This window comes from Homalodisca vitripennis, chromosome 7 (genome assembly GCF_021130785.1).
Source record: "Homalodisca vitripennis isolate AUS2020 chromosome 7, UT_GWSS_2.1, whole genome shotgun sequence".
Taxonomy (NCBI): Eukaryota; Metazoa; Arthropoda; class Insecta; order Hemiptera; family Cicadellidae; genus Homalodisca; species Homalodisca vitripennis.
Window position 1 is genome coordinate 72,922,108 of NC_060213.1, and position 20,185 is coordinate 72,942,292.

A 20,185-nucleotide genomic window follows, 5' to 3' on the forward strand; every position below is an offset into this window, starting at 1 on the left:
ATTTTTTTAGAGACAGAAAAATTTTCATGTCCATTGCTATTCTACCCCTCCTATTTTTTATGCTAAGACTAGACCAAACCCATAAAGTTGTTTGATCTTTACTAAACAGATCAGATAGATTGGTTTGTAATGGACAAATAGAGAGTTCTAAGATAAGTGACAGACAGGAGCTGGAGTATCCCGCAGTAAGACACCCTTGCTGTCTTTCTAATAATAATAATAAATTTGTAATATTCAATTTCAAATAATATTCAAATAATATTCTAAATAATGAACAAATTTGTAATGTTTAAACCTAACCTACTCCTCGACCATGCTGGAACTTAATAATTTTTTTTTCCTGGTTGGCATTTTATAAGTAACTGAGATATTGTCTTATACACGAGTTGTACAGTATTTCGATAAATTGTAAATTAAGCAAAATAAACCTACAGAAGTAGTTTATGATATTATTATTTGGCTACAGTATGAATTGAAGAAAAACAAGTTTATTATGCAGGTATAGATCTAAATGTACAGTGTAACTCAAAAACACCTAAAATACTATTGAACTTGGTTATACAAAATTAACTTAAATTGCCCACATTTCGACCTATTGAATAATCAATACTAAACTTTTAAATTTATCACTTATAAAATATAACTTGATAATTTTGTTTGATTTATGTTTTGTGATCAATTATGATTAAATTCAAAACATTATTGAACGGACTATATATTAGTTTAGCAAATCCCGTCATTACATTTTTTTAGAAGGCAGGAGTACGTTATACCACATGCTGCGTAACACAGGCTTTGGAATGTTTTGAAAGCAATGTTTTTATATACTACCATACATCAATTATTAAAAGTAGCTTTAGTTTGATAAGTAAATAATTTTCAAAGTGTAAGAATTCTCTCTGTCTCTCTCTCTCTGTCTGTCTCTCTCTCTCTCTCTCTCTCTCTCTCTCTCTCTCTCTCTCTCTCTCTCTCTTCTCTCTCTCTCTCTCTCTCTCTCTCTTCTCTCTCTCTCTCTCTCTCTCTCTGTCTCTTGCTCTCTCTCCCCCCTTTCTCACCCTTTTCCTGTCCCTACATTTACCACCATCAAAAGACACTCTAGGCTTGCATTTAACATTTCCATGACGCTCTACATGACCAATCCCTTCAACATGACTGTGTGGTGGTTATTGCATAAGAAGTAAGTAAGATTAAAAAATACTAAGGTATTCCACATGTATTAAAATATTTAGGCACCCTGCAATTAATTAAGCATACGCGAACAATTTTAGAAATATTTCTTTATTATAACATTCCCATTCAATGTCTATTTTCTATGATCATCGTATTAGACAATAAATGTTTATAGTGACAGGGTTCTAATGAGTCTGCAGAAGTGATTAGATGTTCTACTGGTAGGGCGACAAAAACCACTGAAAATGTTCCAAAAGAAATTATTATTAGAATAGAATATGAAGAATAGAACAGAAACTATTACAACTATTCAAACATAGATTAAAAGAATTGAAGTGAAACTGAGTTAATCTGCGATAATTAAACATTTTTCCATATTTCGAATGTGAACGTGCAGACTCATAAGCAGCAATTTATTAGTTTATGCTAAAGTATTTTATTTAGTAATGGAAACAAGATATTTTGGGCCATTGTGCAGTGCTAGAAAAAATCAGTAACACTATGTTTCTAGATCTGCAATCTGATCTCTGTTCAGGGAAATAACAAACCTAACACATGTATATGCATTTCTATATATTTTTACTGGGTGATGGCAAATGTCTGGAAAATTCTGTTTCCTTCACAATCCTTCTATCATCAAAAAACTTCAAACAAATAAATTAGTAGAGGATAGAGATTAAAATATTCTAAAGGGGATCTGACTTTCTCTATAGTAGAATTGAAATCATTATCTCGTTACAGGCTTGAACTGTGTTCCGGAATAGATATACCTCGCTCTACCCTTAGAGGAGCATGTTACGTGTCACGTGGTGTTTACAACATAACTACTTAAAATCTGTTCACAAATAATTTTACAAACGTGTAGGATTATAGTTTGTTTTGTAATTACTCAAGCTCTATTTATTGTATTAATTTACTATTTATAAAATCTGATTGTAACACAATAATAGAAACATATTTCTTGGAATTATGACATATTCCCATAACATAAGTCCCATGAACAGTTTTGCTGTAAACAATGTAGGCTGTATAAACTATAGTGGTCTTTAACTAATGTGCCTGCAGGGAGCTTTAAAGTTAGCTCATGTTTTTCGCCTCTCCTCTTATATGTGTGAAGCCTGGGAAAGGACTCTTGACTATCGCATATGTTTCACTGAAATATCTTAATTATAACCTAGTTTTAACTCTTTAAGTGGTCACTAAAATACTGTTTAGTGTTATTACATTGAATTTCAATACTTTTCAAACTGGACAAACGGGACAAACGTTACTAATGTTAATGAATTAAATCTCAATGAATTGGTATTGGTAAAAAGGCTACGGATACTCATTAAAAAATTTTTTAATTTCAAATTTGGCTTTGCTAAATTTTACTAAAATTTCCTCATTACTGTTGCTTGTTATTACGTTGCTATTTTCCAAAAGCTCAATCATTTTATTTTGTTTAAATCTTAAATATTACAGGTTATATATTACGTTAGTAACGTTTATAAAATCAGTTATCAAAATAGCAGGCCAATATTATCTTCTCAGCTACAGTAAACAATACCTTCCAAGGCAATCCATTGTTTCCATTAACTTGTACGTATCTTTAATTAATAATGACTACGAGTTTCCTGTGTCCAATAAAACAGAGTACTGAGTGTTATTTATTGTAGCAGCAACGACTGGAAATCTTACATGCTTTGTTCTAAACAGATTAGTAAGATAATAGTTATTATTATATTTTTCCTATTAGATTTTTATAATTTTAATTTTAATTGTTAATTCCTATTAAAATCAATTGTTAAGCAAATAATTAAGTCCAAAGGCACTTTAGTTTTTTTGTAATAATTAAAAAAAATTTAAACTCTTACGTTCGCGCCCAAGAGTTGCGTACGGAGCGTTTACAGCGAGCGTCTTGAAGAGCAAAATACAAGAAATATACAAGCTATTGCTAGAGACTCGTGCTTAGCTAAACTTTCACAACGCTTTCCAAATTAGATAAAACTACAAAGGAGTTCACACTCGAATCTTTTCGCTCACAGTAACAGATCGACTTTCAATACATGATCCACAGATTGAGATGTTCAGTAGTATTCAGTCCGGAGCCATGAATAAGTATTCAGCCAATAAATTTGGCAATTAACCTAATGGTATGTACTCTGCTTCTGAAAAGGTTAGTCTTCCCAACATTTAGGAGCGGCCCCAGCTAATAAAAAGTCTTTTGGGAAATAACCATTCCCTGTATGGACATTTCTTATCAAATATACGTAAAAACAACATCCTTTTTCATAAGACATCGTTTGTCAGCTAGAAATTAGGGAAGAAAATGTTATGCTTATTTTTAAAATATAGCGACAAATATATTATCTTATAAGACGGCCAAAGTTTGTATTTTACTGACGACACGTCTGAGCGAGTGCCCCAAAATTCTAGTAACACCACTTTGCTGGGTCTCTTTGAGTTATATATAATGAAGATTAATTCGCAAAGATACTTTTATACCACGACGTCCCGCAATACTACATATGGGCCAATAATAAATTCACAAACAGGAGGCCGTAGTTGACCATCCGCCTGGTCAGTGGTATCTATTTTAAATCGGAATCATTTATGCCTATAAATAGATGCCGCTTTGGAAAGAGAATAGATCATAAACAGACGCTCCTACTATTTCCGAAGAAAGGGAGATATCCTTACCAATATCATGCAACATTAAAAAAAAAACCATTTTAAGGTTTCACGTCTTGTTATGGTTTGCACTGTAGTTGGTAAAGAATAGATTGTTGAAGCATGTTAGTGGTCACTTCTGTTTTTTCTTATGCCAGTCTAAAATTTCCATATCACAATGATAAGAAAGCCACTCGTTTCGAGAACCGTACATGAAAATATTCACAGCTTTGTTTATTAAGGTTGGTTTTATAAATGTTTTAAGTAGTATATACAATGCATTCTATGTCCTTAATCATTCGCTACTAATTAATAATTTATTTTACAAAATTGTAATTTAAATAAATGTCTCTTTGACGTATATGAGCTAAAACACTAAGGAAAGGGTTTAAAGACTATGGTCGTGAAAAGTATGCCACGAATGAAATGACTATCCATTAAAATGTTACTTTAAAATTGCTAATCGACCAACCTTGGCAGGTATTGGGACTGCCTGTGCTTAAAACAGTTGTCTTACATTCGCCACTGTTACTGGAACCAACAGAAATGGCTGCAATGACACTGTTATGCGCACCCAGGTTAGAGCATTACATGGTACTGGGGCCAGTCCTTGGGCACGTCGTCACCCTTTTACCATTTAACACTCCCCTCCCTTTTTAGGTTGGAAAACTAGCATTTATCGGTTTCGTCACGTTTGCTACTATATGTGGCAGAAAATATGACAAGAGAATAATCCACACGACAAGAGAATAATGTAGAACCCAAATTTGTTTTTATAATTCATTAACCTATATGGTATAAATACTTTATAAAAGGGTTTTTTTATTTCAAAATTATTAATTTTATAAATATTAAGTAGCCCAAGTAGATTTAGGTACGAAATGAGAATTTTTATAAAAAGAACCGGTTGAGATAAATAAAAAACTTATTTCATTCTCGGTTACCACTTTCGTATTTATAATAAAGGTGCTACTCGTTATGATTGTCGCTGTTGTTGATAATCTTGCAAAGTCTTTCAAGTGCACTAGATGCTTACTTGAGAGGTATATATTTATTATTGTAGATAAGTTTGACGTAATATTAGGATCTTGAAAGGATGATAATTCCACCTTCACCAGATATAACACGAACGCAAGTGTTATACCGACCTACTACCACAAGTTCGCAAAAAAATACAAAAATAATTATAAAATTAGTTTCCATAGAAAATTTCTAACAATGCAATTCTAAGATTGATCAAATGTATACTTCTTTCATTTCAATTAGTAATAAATCAAAATAGTGGTGAATACTATATTTAGCCTTATAGAATGTTGTCCCGGTTCAAAATTTATTAGAAATTATATTAAATATTCGACTCACCTTTAAAGTTTAAAAAGTGACATATTATTTCCAAAAATATCATGTTTTTACTATTTTTATTTCTTACGTTTGTGTTTAAATAATTTTATACTTTTAAATGTTCCCTGGAGAAAACCAGTTTAACCTACGTTTCAATAAAATTAAGAGATATATAATTCTAGCTTATATTCAAATCGTTATTTAGCTCTAACTATTACTAACTATTAAAATCAAATAGATATGTATAACTCCATAAATGGATTAAAGTGATGAATTTTTTTTATAAAAGTAGTTCCCTACGAAATTTAAAAATGTAGTGACTTTTTAAGTAACAGCTATTAATTCCCCTCCACATATGTTGAAATTTTCTGAAAAATCTATTATTAATAGTAAGAGTTATCTAATATTAAACTTTTTGTAACCTTTGACGTGTAAAATCCTAAAGGATTAACAAGACTTCTCTTAGTAAAAATATCCTGCATAATGTTCTGTTAGAACACTATACGCACCGTAGAAGTTTTTTTCCGAAGGTTTTAGAAGAACTTTTTATATTGTATTGGTGTTAATGTGATATATTTTTTAATGAATTTTTGTTGATTGATTTTTATGAAAATTTTATAATAAATATTTCATCCAGTTTTCTGCTAGAATTAAATAAATTTATGTGTACCATATGACGATAACACATGGGGGTGGTGACTTCTAAGGTCGTAGTAATAAATACTAGAAATACAAAGTTTACTTATAAGTTCAGTTTAATTACGAAAACTTAAAAGCACCACTTTTAGATGGTAAAGGAAAAGTTATGTAATGCCACGTTGCTGCCAATTAGAATATAATAACTAAAAAGTATATCTTCTAGGTGGGCCTAAAATATCCAATGTTCTATTGAATTATGCGTACGACGTTTTACTTTGCAAAACAATAATATTTCACTTCCCTTCGCAATAGGTAGACTCACAACCCGGGTGTCGGCGTCTTGGCACGAGACATTGAAGCTGTAGTCTAAGAACGGTTATTTCTAGAAGAGGAGTAGAAGTTGGGAAGTGGTGGCCATCTATTCAAACAACACGTGAGATACATCAGCTACGTAAACTCGCCTAAAACAAATTCGCGACGGTATTAGCCATTTAATGATACAAATTACTATTTATAACAACGTGCTCGTCGCCATAAGGACGACGCCACCACCTTTATCTATCTCCATCAAGCAAATAAAAGATCTTCAAGGGTAAGTTACTTTACTATTCACATCTTTACTTTACGTTACATTCATTTTATACGTTTGGCATCAAAGGGCTAATTTAATAATACGAAAAGATAAATTTTACTTACGGACAAAGCGCGCGAGGTCTGATAGGTTACGTAGTTGGGCTGCTACAAAGGGTTAGAAGAAAAAATTCATACGCGTGCCAATTAGGTAGTTACTCCGCCCAATAATTTAGTTCCGGAACATTGGATGTAAAATAATATTATATTATACTGGCTGATTAGGTTGCGAAATTTGCATTGTATGAAATTTAATTAACTAATTTACCGTACAACTTATTCAATTACTATTTAGAATATTTAAGATTAAGAGATTTAAGTCTGGTACATACAATATTTAGTCTTATAGAGCGTTGCTCTGTTCAAATTTAATCATTAGTCTCGTGTTTTTTGCAAAAGTTTTATTAGTTACCTTTTGAGTTAAATAGTACTGCTTTAGAATTTTTGAAGAAACCCAGTTTAGCTTACGCTTGTGTATAGTGAAATGATAGCAACACTTTTTATATAATATTACAATATTATTGACCACCTCAATCTTGGTACCTTTAAACCACCATTTATTGCACTCTGGGTTTGCCACCTTGTCTGGAAATCATAATTTTTTATTTATTTCAATTTAATTTTATAGTTTTTAATAGTTTTCAAGTCTCTTAATCATATGTTGCAAACCTGCAGCCGTGGGAGACAGAATTCCGATATCATCGGCGTATAGGAGTACATTAACTCGAATACCACCGAAGTTACAACCCCCTTCTATAATATCGGTCAAATCATTAACAAATAGTAAGAACATTCATGGACTGAGAATACATCCCTGCCTGAAGTCTATTTTAGTATACAAAATTTTCAGTCACTCCATCATTACACCACACGACTAGAGTTGTGTCCTTATAATAATTATTTAATATGGTTATTTCGCAAGTGGAGACTCCTAAACAGGATAGTTTAAATATTAACGAACATCTATCACCTGTATAGAACGCTGAAGAGAAATCAACAAAATAACTATATAGTTTTCCCTTATTGTTATTTAACTGCAAGTTAACCATGCAAGACAGATTAAAAATATTGTCTACAGTGGAATATCATTTTCTGAATCCGGCCTGAAATTCTGTAATAATAATTTTCTTCCTTACCCATTCATACAATCTATTATTCAGCAAAGTGGTAAATATTTTTACAATACAATGAATAAATGACAATCACCTGTAATTTTTTGCATAATTGATATCACCCTTGTTATGAAGAGGGAATATTAAAAATTTTTAAAGCTAGCAGGAATTGTGAACTTTTTAAAAAATACTATTAAATATTAGCATTCTATTTATTAAACTATTAGATGCTAAACAGTTCAAATAGGCTATATGCAAAATAAAAGAATTGCTACTTAGAAAAGATTAGAATGTAAGGATTAAATATTGAAAATTTTAAGGCTAGATGGACAGGAATTGTATGATCGTTCCGAGATTAGACAACGAAGAGTTACGCGGGTTATTGTATAACTATGTACAGGTGTTGATATCAAGCGTACAAGAGTAGCTATATTTAGGTGATACGGTATTACTAATTGCGTCATAGAAAGTTGATATGTTAAGGTTAGAACAATTATTTCTGTCTAAAATTATTTAATACCTTCTTAGTTTCATCAATTCGAAACCATCTTTTTCTTTTCTTTGACTAATCTACATTAAAACATTTTAAAATATATTATAACTATTAATAACATTTGCCTATTTTATTTTTATATGTTTGCAATAACTATTTATCCCAGTTTTATCGTTTACTGTACATTTTTTCTATCACTCATCCTCATAAAGCATATTTAATTTATTTAAAAAATATTATTTAATTAACTATGAATTTTGGATTCTGATATCTTTGTATTGTGTTGAACAACTTTTTAAATCGGTTTCGTAATTTATTTATTCAATTTAGCTATGATTAATGTGAATGAATGTAACGCTTGGCTTATATATTAATTTTGATTGGTTGGATTAAGTAAAGGACGTTTATTTACCATTTATTTATTCTTCAATTTTTCATTATTATTAGGATACATTTTAAGTTATACCTATAAGACCAACAACAGTTTTGATAACGCTCAGTAAAATCCCACTGAATGACATGAACCATCATTCGAAATGTATCTATTTGATCTATTCACGAGAAATTTTCCCTCAGTACCAAGGACAATGTTTTAAACAATGTAAACTTAAGAACTCATAATGAAACAATATATTATTAAGCTACACTACATATTCGATCAGAGCATCAATAGACATTTCCGTATAATTAGTACATTTAGCTACAACATAGGTCAGACGTTTAGTGGTTATCAACATAAAAATTAATGATATTGATAGCAACTTATAAATTTTTGAAAAACAAACTTGAAAGACAGAATATTTAACATTACTGATACTATTACTTTACATTGGATTATACTCATATTTCACTCAGAAAGTGTTTGGGTTCTTTTTTAATAATTGCGATATTAAACGTTATTAAAGGTTAATCTAAAGTGACGCACTATTAAGATAAAACGATTATATTAATTCGACTAATATTAATAACTAATAATTGCCATGTGCAATTGTTATTACACTAAGATTATAAACTATTCTCATGTAAACATATTATCGCTTAATTAATATTAGAATGCCATTCTGAAAGAACCATTGTAGCCAAATTGTTTATAATAGTTTTATAAAAAAACAATACATTACCTAGTGTATGTGTTGTGAGTGTATCAGTGTGAGTGGGGCGACCTCCTACCGAATTGACCGCATCACCCTGTAACAATCAGAAAATACAACATAATATACAATCTTAAATTTTGTATGAGATTAATTATAAGGGTTGCAGACCCATTATACTTACGGAAATACCTCTTAATAAAGTATACGTATTTAAAAGAGTTTGGATGAATTTAAATTTATTCAGCCATGATATATCTTATAAAAGTAAATCTTGTATACCTTAAATGTATTCAAGATTTATGTAACTTAAGTCCAATATAAGAAGTTAAAGCTAGTATACCTCATTGTGTTGTGCAGTGTAGAAGTATTTGTTAGAGATATGTGTAGTTCTACACGCACACAGCCTTTCATACTTTAAATACATTCACTCAGCACGCATACTTTGCGTGTTTTGCAACACACGTGAAGTGTTATTTGGTAGCGTGACAGAGGAGACGTCGGGTCAACGCAGGAACGAAGTCACCTGGAAATAATCAGAACAAAACTCTCGATTCACAAATATTATACCAATGAGTTGGCTGTATAATTACTAGTAACTTAAAAGATAATATATTAACAAGCTAGAAAGTTTGACTAAAACAGCAGTTTCAGAATGGCATTAAAACCTACACTTATGTCCCAAATACTTACGGCACTGGATCTTTTCGTATTTAGGATAAGTAATATTGCAGCCTGAAACATAATTCCAAGTAAATAATCAGATCTGAGTAAGTAAAGTATTTTCCAATAAAAATATCATGTTGCATTATTGAAAAATAAATATATGTGATATTTAAAACAATCTCATATGAGGTCACGTTTCTTTTACTGTTATTGCTTGTAATGTTTTGTAATTGTGCATTTAATTCAATTAGAAACTCACTATCACTAATTCTTATAAATATAAACATCAAGTATTGTACTTTGAACACTGTCTAGTTGCAGATAGTACAGTTACGATCCAGAATGAATTGTGAATAATTCAAAACAACTGTACGTATAACATCATGGAAAGCTGTCAAGAGTGAATAGCTATGTTTTTAATGTATGAAACTATTTAATCAACTCTACTGCCTCAGCTGTGGTGGTAATAACGGACAAGTATGTGGAGTATTGGCCGAAGTCCGTACATAATTCCAATACAATTAGTAGGTTATGTGAGTTCTGCTGCACTACAGGTAATGAGACAGATTTATTAGTTGCTAGAATCTAATTTCAAAACTTAATTGTTTTATATTTTTAATATCCAGACAACATGTACAGCCATAAATGCAACATAAAGTCTGTATGTTATACTCAATTAATTGGGATGTTTTGACTTACCCATTTGAAGAATATTCTAGGCTAAATGATTCAGCCATGGTGTAAAGGTCACAAATCGAAAAATCAAGAGACGTGAACAAAGCTTTAACTTAATCCGAATCACCGTGCTCACTTGTCTTAAAATTTGTTTACAGAAGTATTAGGTTTTAAAATGGTTTTTTCATGGTAACAATGTGTAATCATTGTCAAGTTAAGAAATAAAATAATCATAAGTCCTAAGTTACAGGTATATATATATATATATTTTTTTTTTTTCAGAAAGAACAATAATATATGTTTTACTCCACGGTGTTAGATGTACTAGGCGTATTTTAATTAGTTTATGGAGTTTAATTATGTAAATATACCTTACCAGCATGGGTCATCAAAATACTATAACATTCTATTTATGTTGTGGAAATAAGAGGTTTTACACTAGATCTATTTGTTGTTTTTCGCTAGCTGTTTTTCGCATAAATATATTGAGAAAAAAGAGTATATATATTCTAAGTATATTCATTAAATGTGACCACACATCAGCAGATAGTTGTGGTGAATAACAATTTGACTGGCGACAATTAAAGACTGTGTTTTATATATATATATATATATATATATATATATATATATATATATATATATATATATATATATATATATATATAATCGGTCCGGTCCTGCCGATAGAGCTTGTGTATATTGCCTCTCAGTTATTGTTTATTATTCGAACGGAAGAATCGAATTCGGTGTAATCAAAAACACCCTTGTATTTGCATATATATATATATATATATATATATATATATATATATATATATATATATATATATATATGTATATATATATTGGAATACAAGTATTTGAGTACTTTATCTGCTTTGAGTATTTTTAACAGACAAGTCTAGGCTTTATTTACTTTTTTCTCTTAATCCACTGTTTCTTTGGTTATTTGGGATCGACTTGCTAAAAAAGTGGGAAAGTCCTTTGCCTTTTAGTGCCCTCTACAAACATGACATACCCAGGGTTGATGACCATCATGATCGTGAAAGAGGCCAAATCAACTATGGAATAAATATACCAACATATGAATAAATTTAAAAGACCATAGATATATAATTTTTACAATATTTTTTCACTGTCGTTAGAAGGCAAACTCAATATTGGCGACGTAAATGTAATTCATTCAAACCATATGTGTGTGAATCCGCTCAAACGATGTACAAAACCTACAAAATTTTTTGCCAAGCCGCGGGTAACTGCTATTTATATTACAGATGCAAAAGTGCCTTTCACATTTGTTTTGATTTCACGCCTAGAATATTCAACCGATAGTACTTAAATGTTACATAGACATTATTAGGGTCCCTGCGATAATTTTAGGCTTAATATTATTTCGAGAATTCCTTCAGGATACGCCCCACTAATCACTAAAGCTGTTAAAAATAACAATATTGGTTTCTAAAGTTCGAAAATATGAAGTAAAGGAATCGGTTAAGTGTAGTAAGCTGTTATGTGTAAACATTGTATTAAAACAGTAGATAACTAATATATTTTAATTTTTTACATTTATAAAATGAAAGCATAAAAGTTACCGGCTCCATCTTCAGCCTGATTCCTCTGAAAGCTGCTGCATAACTAAAGTAACAACACTTCTTATTTCAACATCATGGCAACCAATTTAACCAATTACTTTATGTATGTATGTATATGAGTATGTACATGTAAAATATTGCATTTTTTCTTTAAACATTGTGGGATGACATACCTACAGCACCTTTAGGAACAAATATGAACGTATTGTTCATTAGCATTATTCAACAAACCATTCTCTCCGTGACTACTACTTAAGGAAACAAACGATTGCAGTGATTATGGCAAGTGGAAACACAACACAATACACGGGACACGAAATTAAGTTTCTCTTACAGAAAATCGTTCAGGGGACATTACATCTATTTCTAACTGATGAGGTATATATTTAGCATAGCCTACAATTTTTCGGTGAAGCCGCGGGAATGTGCTAATGTTGGCATAAATTAAAATGTTCTCAAATCCAATCGATTTTCAAGAGATTATGTTCTCTTTGAGAGAAACTTCCACAGGCTTGATGTAGCAGCATTATTTCAAGAACTTTCTAGTAATGAACAAAACATATGAAATTAATCACTTAAAATATAACATTTGTTTCATTTATAATACTGTATGTAATATGACTTGCTACTAAAATGTAACATTTAAATGGTGCCAATAAATCGGAGTTGTTTTACTTTTAAATAAAATAATTTAACTTCTGCAGCTTTAATAGCAACTCATGTTAATATTTACTATATTAGCATACAATAGAAAAATAAGATAAGATAACATTGATATTATTACGTATTTAAATTAAAATTGCATTATTCTTGTGGTTTTGTCGTAAATCTGTATGTAAAAAATAATACCTTAAATGTCTATTTTTCATATTAGTATGAAACTTGAAAAATTAGTTAAAAAGCTAAATTTTGAAAAGTATTTTGTGTTGTATGTACCCTATGAATAAAAATTAACTTACTTGTTTTACTGTAATATATAAAGTAATTATAGAACGTGCCTGAGCAGTTTACCTTTTTTTGTTGATTTAATGGACACTTGCACACTTGCGTCATAGAGGCCCTGGCCTCCTCCCGGTCATCCTGGACATTGACCTTGCGAATGTAATGTGATAGAGTGTGAATGAAAAGCCGCTCATTTATGGAAGACATTGAGTAAATGAGTATATATTAGAGGATATGACCGTAACAATTTATCTCAGTACTATTGCAATGGTAAATTTAATAACATTGCGTGTATAGCTTCATTGTAGTGTCATAAGTTGCGTTTAATTCATGTAAATATTTATTCAACTTTAAGCCAGAGCGGTAGTGAAAATAGTGGACATGCATGTGGCGTAGTGGCCGGAGTCCATACAGTAATAACAAATAGCTTCATATACAGTAATATAGGTTGGCTATAGTGCTTCTGCACTAGGTTAAAAAGTAAAAGTCATGAGTTGCTACAATCTAAACTCAAGGCTTAATCGTTTAATACCAAAATTCAGAATCTGAGAAATAAGCCGTTTCCCTATACATATGCCGTAGAAATAATCAATTTTGCATGAAATAAAATTCTGAATATATGATTCTTGGACAGTTTAACCCAAGTGTAATGTATAGAATGATTATATATAAGGTACCATGAATAAAAGGCGAATGTAGATGTTTTACAAAGGTTTTTTTATTTTGCATAGGGTAAATTCACAAAATACACATGTAGATCTATCCGACTTGAGGAAAAAGTATAGTTTCATATTTTAGACACTTCCCATTTCAACTGCACCAAAACAGTAAGGGTATCGATTAATTTCTTTCATAGTAAAATCCCTGAGGCAGGTTGTGTGGTTATACTGAGCAAATTGGCTCCCGACTCCTGGTATCATACATTTTAATTATGTAGTTCAATGTTTTACTTTCATACGTTTTGGAATTCAGGTATATGAAATAAATCTTACGCGTCATTTGTTAATTATACTGCTTTTTAAAATAATAGACTTAAACAAATAAAATAGGCTACATACTTGTACTTAAAAATGTCATCCGTAAATTGCTTGTTAAATTTATCATTAGACAACAACGACTGAAATTTTGTTATTTGTTATAAAAAGAATCTGTAAGTTTCTTGTTAAATTTATCTTATGACAAAGACGGCAATTTTGTTAGTTATTTTAAAGTAATCTAGTACTGTACTCTTCTATTAACTTTGGTGTACTGTATTTTGAATTTTATTTTTCAGTTTGAAATAAATTCGTTAATATATTTTTTAAATAAAATTTACATTTTATACTTTTTATGTAACATATTGTTAATTGCAATTATATAAATTATGAATAAATATAATAACGTTGTTTCCAATACCTATTAAATTTGTGTAACCCTTTTCTGATGCTACGAAAAATTGTTGGCAAAACTACAACTTGTAAAGAGATTCTTAAAATAAGTTTCCATGAGTTATACTATTGTGTTAAAAGTTGAGATAGAACGGACCTTATGGACCATGGCAGACGTCACAAATATCTAATTGTTTCCTTGAGATACAGAAGGCGTCTTATTGTCATAACAGTTTCTGCTGGTTTGAATTCTTTGTTGTTAAAATAAATATAAAAAACCTTAAATCACTACTAAATTAATTTTATATGCTTTATGATCTACATTTTTTAAGGTTTAACACGATGAAATACTTGATTTAACAGTAAAATAGGTTTTTGTATCCCTACATGACGTCATAGGATATAGAGATATATCGGAAAATTGTTAATAAATTGCTGATATTAACCTCTTAAAAACAGGTCAAAACAGATAAAATAACATTAATTACAAAAACATTACATGATAGAAATCTGATATAATTTTATAATCAAATATTACAAGTGTCGGAGTGTCCGCACGGATGTAGGATCCTGGGTCTTAAAGCTAACACAACTCCCTGACTGTCGCTTTTAATCAGAACTGTAAATTTGTTACTGTAAATCTTTTTTTAATCATCCCCTTTTATATATTCATATGGCTTTAATATATTCATACATGTATGGTGACAGAATAATTTACATCCAGTGTCTCACTCCCATTAAATACTTGATATTCCAATAAACAATTAATCTTTCACTGCATCAAACTAAATTGTAAACGAAAAATTATTATTATCTTTTTGTTGAAAAAGAAAAACTTCATTCGTCAAATTTAATTTTTTATAGAGACAAAACCGATATAAAGGAGTATTAAAGTATTCGACAGATACTTAAGTTATCTCAAGTTTTTAGCCTTAAAATAAAAACACACTAAATACAAATTGTAAAGTTCCTATGATCCTTCTATTAAACTGTATTGCGCAGATGGACAGACAAGTATACAGACGGACATCTATCTGATTCTAAAAATAGGACCAAGTTGTACCAAGTTTTATCCCTCCTTTGTATTGAGAGTTATTGGACAGAAGGAAGGGTAATCGGACTACAATTCGATTGCAATATGTGTACATGTAAAAGCTTACACATACTAAAAATTACTATAATTATACTAAGCACATTACATCATTAGAGATGGTAGATAATGTCTAAATGACACACTAATGTAGTCACATTGGCGTACAAGAGATGTATGATGGGTAATTGCGCTAGAAATGCTTGTTGTGAAGTACCACATTATTTATCATATTTCTTAGCAAATAGAGATTAAAGAAGTGTTTCTAGGGCTGGGCTGTATTTGGTTCACAAGATCAAAAACGATCAAACATACAAAGGTGTACAACTTTAGATCACATTGCAAAACGGTAAAAAGGAATCCTACGTTAGCAAGTGTTACATCTAATCTACCCAAAGCATTAAAAAAATCAGGGAATTAATAATATGTCATGGTTTACATAACAAAACAAAAAGCAAAATCCAGATTACATTTACAGTAGGCCTATTACGTATTTTCTGTAGACAAAGTGTTTATTACATAGTTTTATATTTACTTTGTAAATGTTAAATACAAATTATGGAATTTTATACTCAAAACTACATTATTTTTAAAATAATTTCTATCGAGGTGTATATTAATTTTCATGACATGTTTAAAAGATTTTGTTGTGGGCGGAGGGATATCGACGACATAAAAGAGCGTAACTAAGCTTACATGTCTCCCAAGCATTTAACATTTATTTAACAAGTTTTTAATAATTTATTTCAGTTCTTCTAGAGGAAAAGCGTTAACGTAGAGTAACTCTTAATGAGTAATGGTCATTTTAAATTTCTATAGATTTAATTGATAAAAGGATATATATTGGAATCGAAACCGTAAATAAAATTAGTTTCGTATTAAAATATCCTTTCCGCCACTAAAGGTAGACAGAGATAATTATGACAATATATCCTGTCCATAGCCTATCACTAACAACCATTTAGAAATGTTTTTAAATAAATAAATATTATATACAAAACTTATTTCACTAATTTTGTATAGATTTTTACAGCAGAATAAAAAATATAATTCTATTACAGGAAGTTGTGTTTAACAAGTAGTTAATGCAGGGCCAGTCGTATGCCGGAGTAATATAAAATAAATAGTTTCATTAATTATCCTGGGACATGTTTGTTTTACTTTTTGGAGAAGAACTAGAATTTGACCCAACACAGATAATAGTTATTGGGAAAATGGTAGTGACCAAGCTAAGCGATATGCCAGCCTGTCCAAACTGGGACTATTGACATATCCACCTTCTTTGGCTATCATTTCTAAGATAATTTATATCTAGTAAAATATTATGTTCCTATCACAGTAAAACATAACGAACAAATGTGTAATCGTTAAGCTAAGCAACAATAGAATTACATCCTTGCTGGAGAATCTTGATTTTGTTATAAAAAACTTTCTTTTTTACTGGTTAACATGTAACTCTCGTTTATTGGTAAAATATTTAATAACACTCCCGGAAATTATGTCTTAAAGTAAATTTCTATTATATCAAAGATAATTTTACATATTAAATAAACAATCTACTGAAGTATTAGGATTGCCTGTACTTAAAATAGTAGCCGTGCATTACCATTGTTACTAGATCCAACATTAACGATGCAATGAAACTTATATACCCGCCCAGGTTAGAGCATTACATGGTACCAGAGCCAGTCCTTGGGCAGGTCTCTACCATGCAATTCTCCCCTTCCTTATTAGGTTAGATGATTGGGATATCTGTGTACGTTACGTGTGCTGCAATGTATCGCAGACAATATCTACACAACATGAGAATAACACAGATCCGTAAACTCTCACTGAGACGTATTGAACTTAGAAGGATAAATAATATATAACCGCGTCCTGGGTTTTCAAGTTATATATTTTTTAATTATCATTATCACACATGGTTTTTAAAATTTGTATGATAATTCCTTTTTACATAACAATATTAAGATACGTGACTGTGCATATTCAACCGTGGATTTAGTTGAGTGCCATTGAAGCACTTTGTAGCATAAAACATTTCGTTTATGTTTTCTGAGGTTATCTTTTCTGCATGTCTATATAACCGCATGACGATAGTAAAATGAGTTATATGCTTAAAATTTAGCTTGCAAACTTAGCAAAGCCTATTATATCAAAACGTGGAGTAGCGTACTCGTACCTTGTATGTATAAAAAAAATAAAATAAATAGATGTGATCCATGTAAAAACACGTGAATAGTGAAACATGTAGTTAGACATTTTTTAGGAGAACTCACAAACAACCATGCAGGACTAACTAATCCTTTAGTTGCATACATAAATTCTAATTATACTGATGTAATATATACAAATTAAGTAAGTTATGTTTCAATTGATATATGTGCTTAATGTACAATCATTTCAGAATTGAAAGAACAGGGCAAATTTTTCTCATTTTCCACCAAGAAACAGTTAAAACCATCGGCACATTATTCTGAAAATCATAAAAAATGAAAACATTTTGACGTTAACACGGATCGATAAAACACCAACATATCGTGATCTGATGAAAACTGCAATTTAATATAATTTTAAGAAAACACGGAACAAGCTCATTAATGTCCACGTTGATGACAAATATACCTTTGGATTTTAGAGAATTTAAGAACATTCTGTTCATAATTTCCAAGCGTTACTGGATATACAACTTTTCGTCAATACAATTTCCTTATTTTATGTCAGCTGTGCCACAGAGATTTAATTGAAACATTTTACACCAGCTGGCTTTATTAAATGTGATTAAATAACGTGTTTCTAACATATTAATTTGTCGTTTCTATCAAATCAAGAAACAATGTATACAGATTTTGCAGTAACCTATTTCGGAGACGTAAATCAGTCAGATTGATCTAGAGTGAAACACTGTTTTATTTAACAAAGCATACAGGCGTCTTCTGTATGAAAACCTATTTATAAATTTTCGACATGTTGTCGATATAACGTAGAATTATATGTGCATTGCTGTGAGAGGTTACAACAGTTAGTGAAAGTTAACCTACTCGTCACCTGAAATCTGGAATTCTCACTAAATCTTCAAATCCGAGTCTCTGCAAGAGGAACCTGAAGGTCCACTTGGTAAAGTTCTCCAAATGGTATATCAAAATATTTTATTTGCTTCCTCGATTGTAGCCCTTGTTGTGTATGTATATTTTATGTTTATTATAATTAAATTAGCATGAGTTATAGAAACTATCATTAGTCTACAAAATAATAAAACAGCTAAACTGTTGGTTTTTATAAAATATTTATAAATTCGATATTTTTATAGGATACAAAGTACACTGACACATATAACATTTAGAATTTTACAAGGTCTCAAATTGGTTTCATTAGCAAACTGATAACATGCGTAAACATAAATAAATTTTAAATCTTTGGGGTTTAATCAATAGTGATAACCATGTATGTAGAATTGTTTAAAGGGTATTAATTTACTGTTTAAGTTATAGGAGGTAAGGTTTCAGGTTAGAAGCAGCATTGCTTTTATTATTTTAGAATCTTTTAGAATAATTTGCTTGTAGTTGTGTTAAAAATTTAATCTTTTCTGCGTCAGAATAGGGTATATGAGTAATTTACTTTGACAAGAGTAATCAAAATCTACTTCAAAATTACTCTATAGTTTGAAAGACCGATTCATAGATTTAATGCACGGCTAATATAAGTGATGAATAAAACGTTTATCAAAATTAAACAAGAAATTTTTTATGTTCTTGTAGTCATGTCAGACAATAATCAACATTTTTTTAAGAACACGTGATAGAATATGTACAAACAGATAGGACAAAGCACACTACAATGAAGTAAATGCCATAGATCTCATAATAACCAACTCTATCATCACAGTTTACTATAGGAAAAAAACGAATTGCAAGTAATGTGCTTAGCAGTTTTGTGGTATACTGATAACTATTGCATCCATATTAAGTTGGTCAGGAATTTATAATTAATTGATGTCACAGAGAATCAGTTGATTTCCCCATGCGAACCAACTGTAGATGAAATTTTAGCTTGGCTTAATATAACTAGAATTAAGTAATCAATTGTTTATAATAGTGTTAATAAATGTTGCTAAGAATATTTAAATAGACAATATGATCTTTTAAAACTGTAAAACTGGTAAGTATAAATTGAAATATGTTGGTTATAAGTAAACATTTATAATAAATAAATTACTTTGTATGATTTTTTAGCTAAATTAAAAAATAAATTATACATTCGCCAAAAAATAATATTTTTTTAGTATCGGGTTTACCGTTGATGGATGGTCATGAATGAAGGTTTGATCGTTGGTGTGTATAGATAGTTATACCTTTTTAGTAATGTAGAAAGATATTAATAAAACAAAATAAAAATAAGAAAGGAAAGCAAGGATTTGGAAGACACTGGTATGCAGACACTCTAATCTTGTTATATTCACTCCTGCAGGCATAATAGGTTAATAACACTATCCAGCTCTGTGTTAATCATCATGTTCGCTATATAATTCTATTGTCTCGTGTACCTATAATTAATTATAATTTATCAAATCATCCGATTATGTGAGACTGAAACTATGTAAGAATTCATCGTGTGCCAAATAACTCTACATGATTACAAAATGATGATAGTGCCAGAAATGGGAAACAAGAAAATCATGGATCAAGCCTCGTCTCAAATATATAAATCAGTTGAAGGTATATT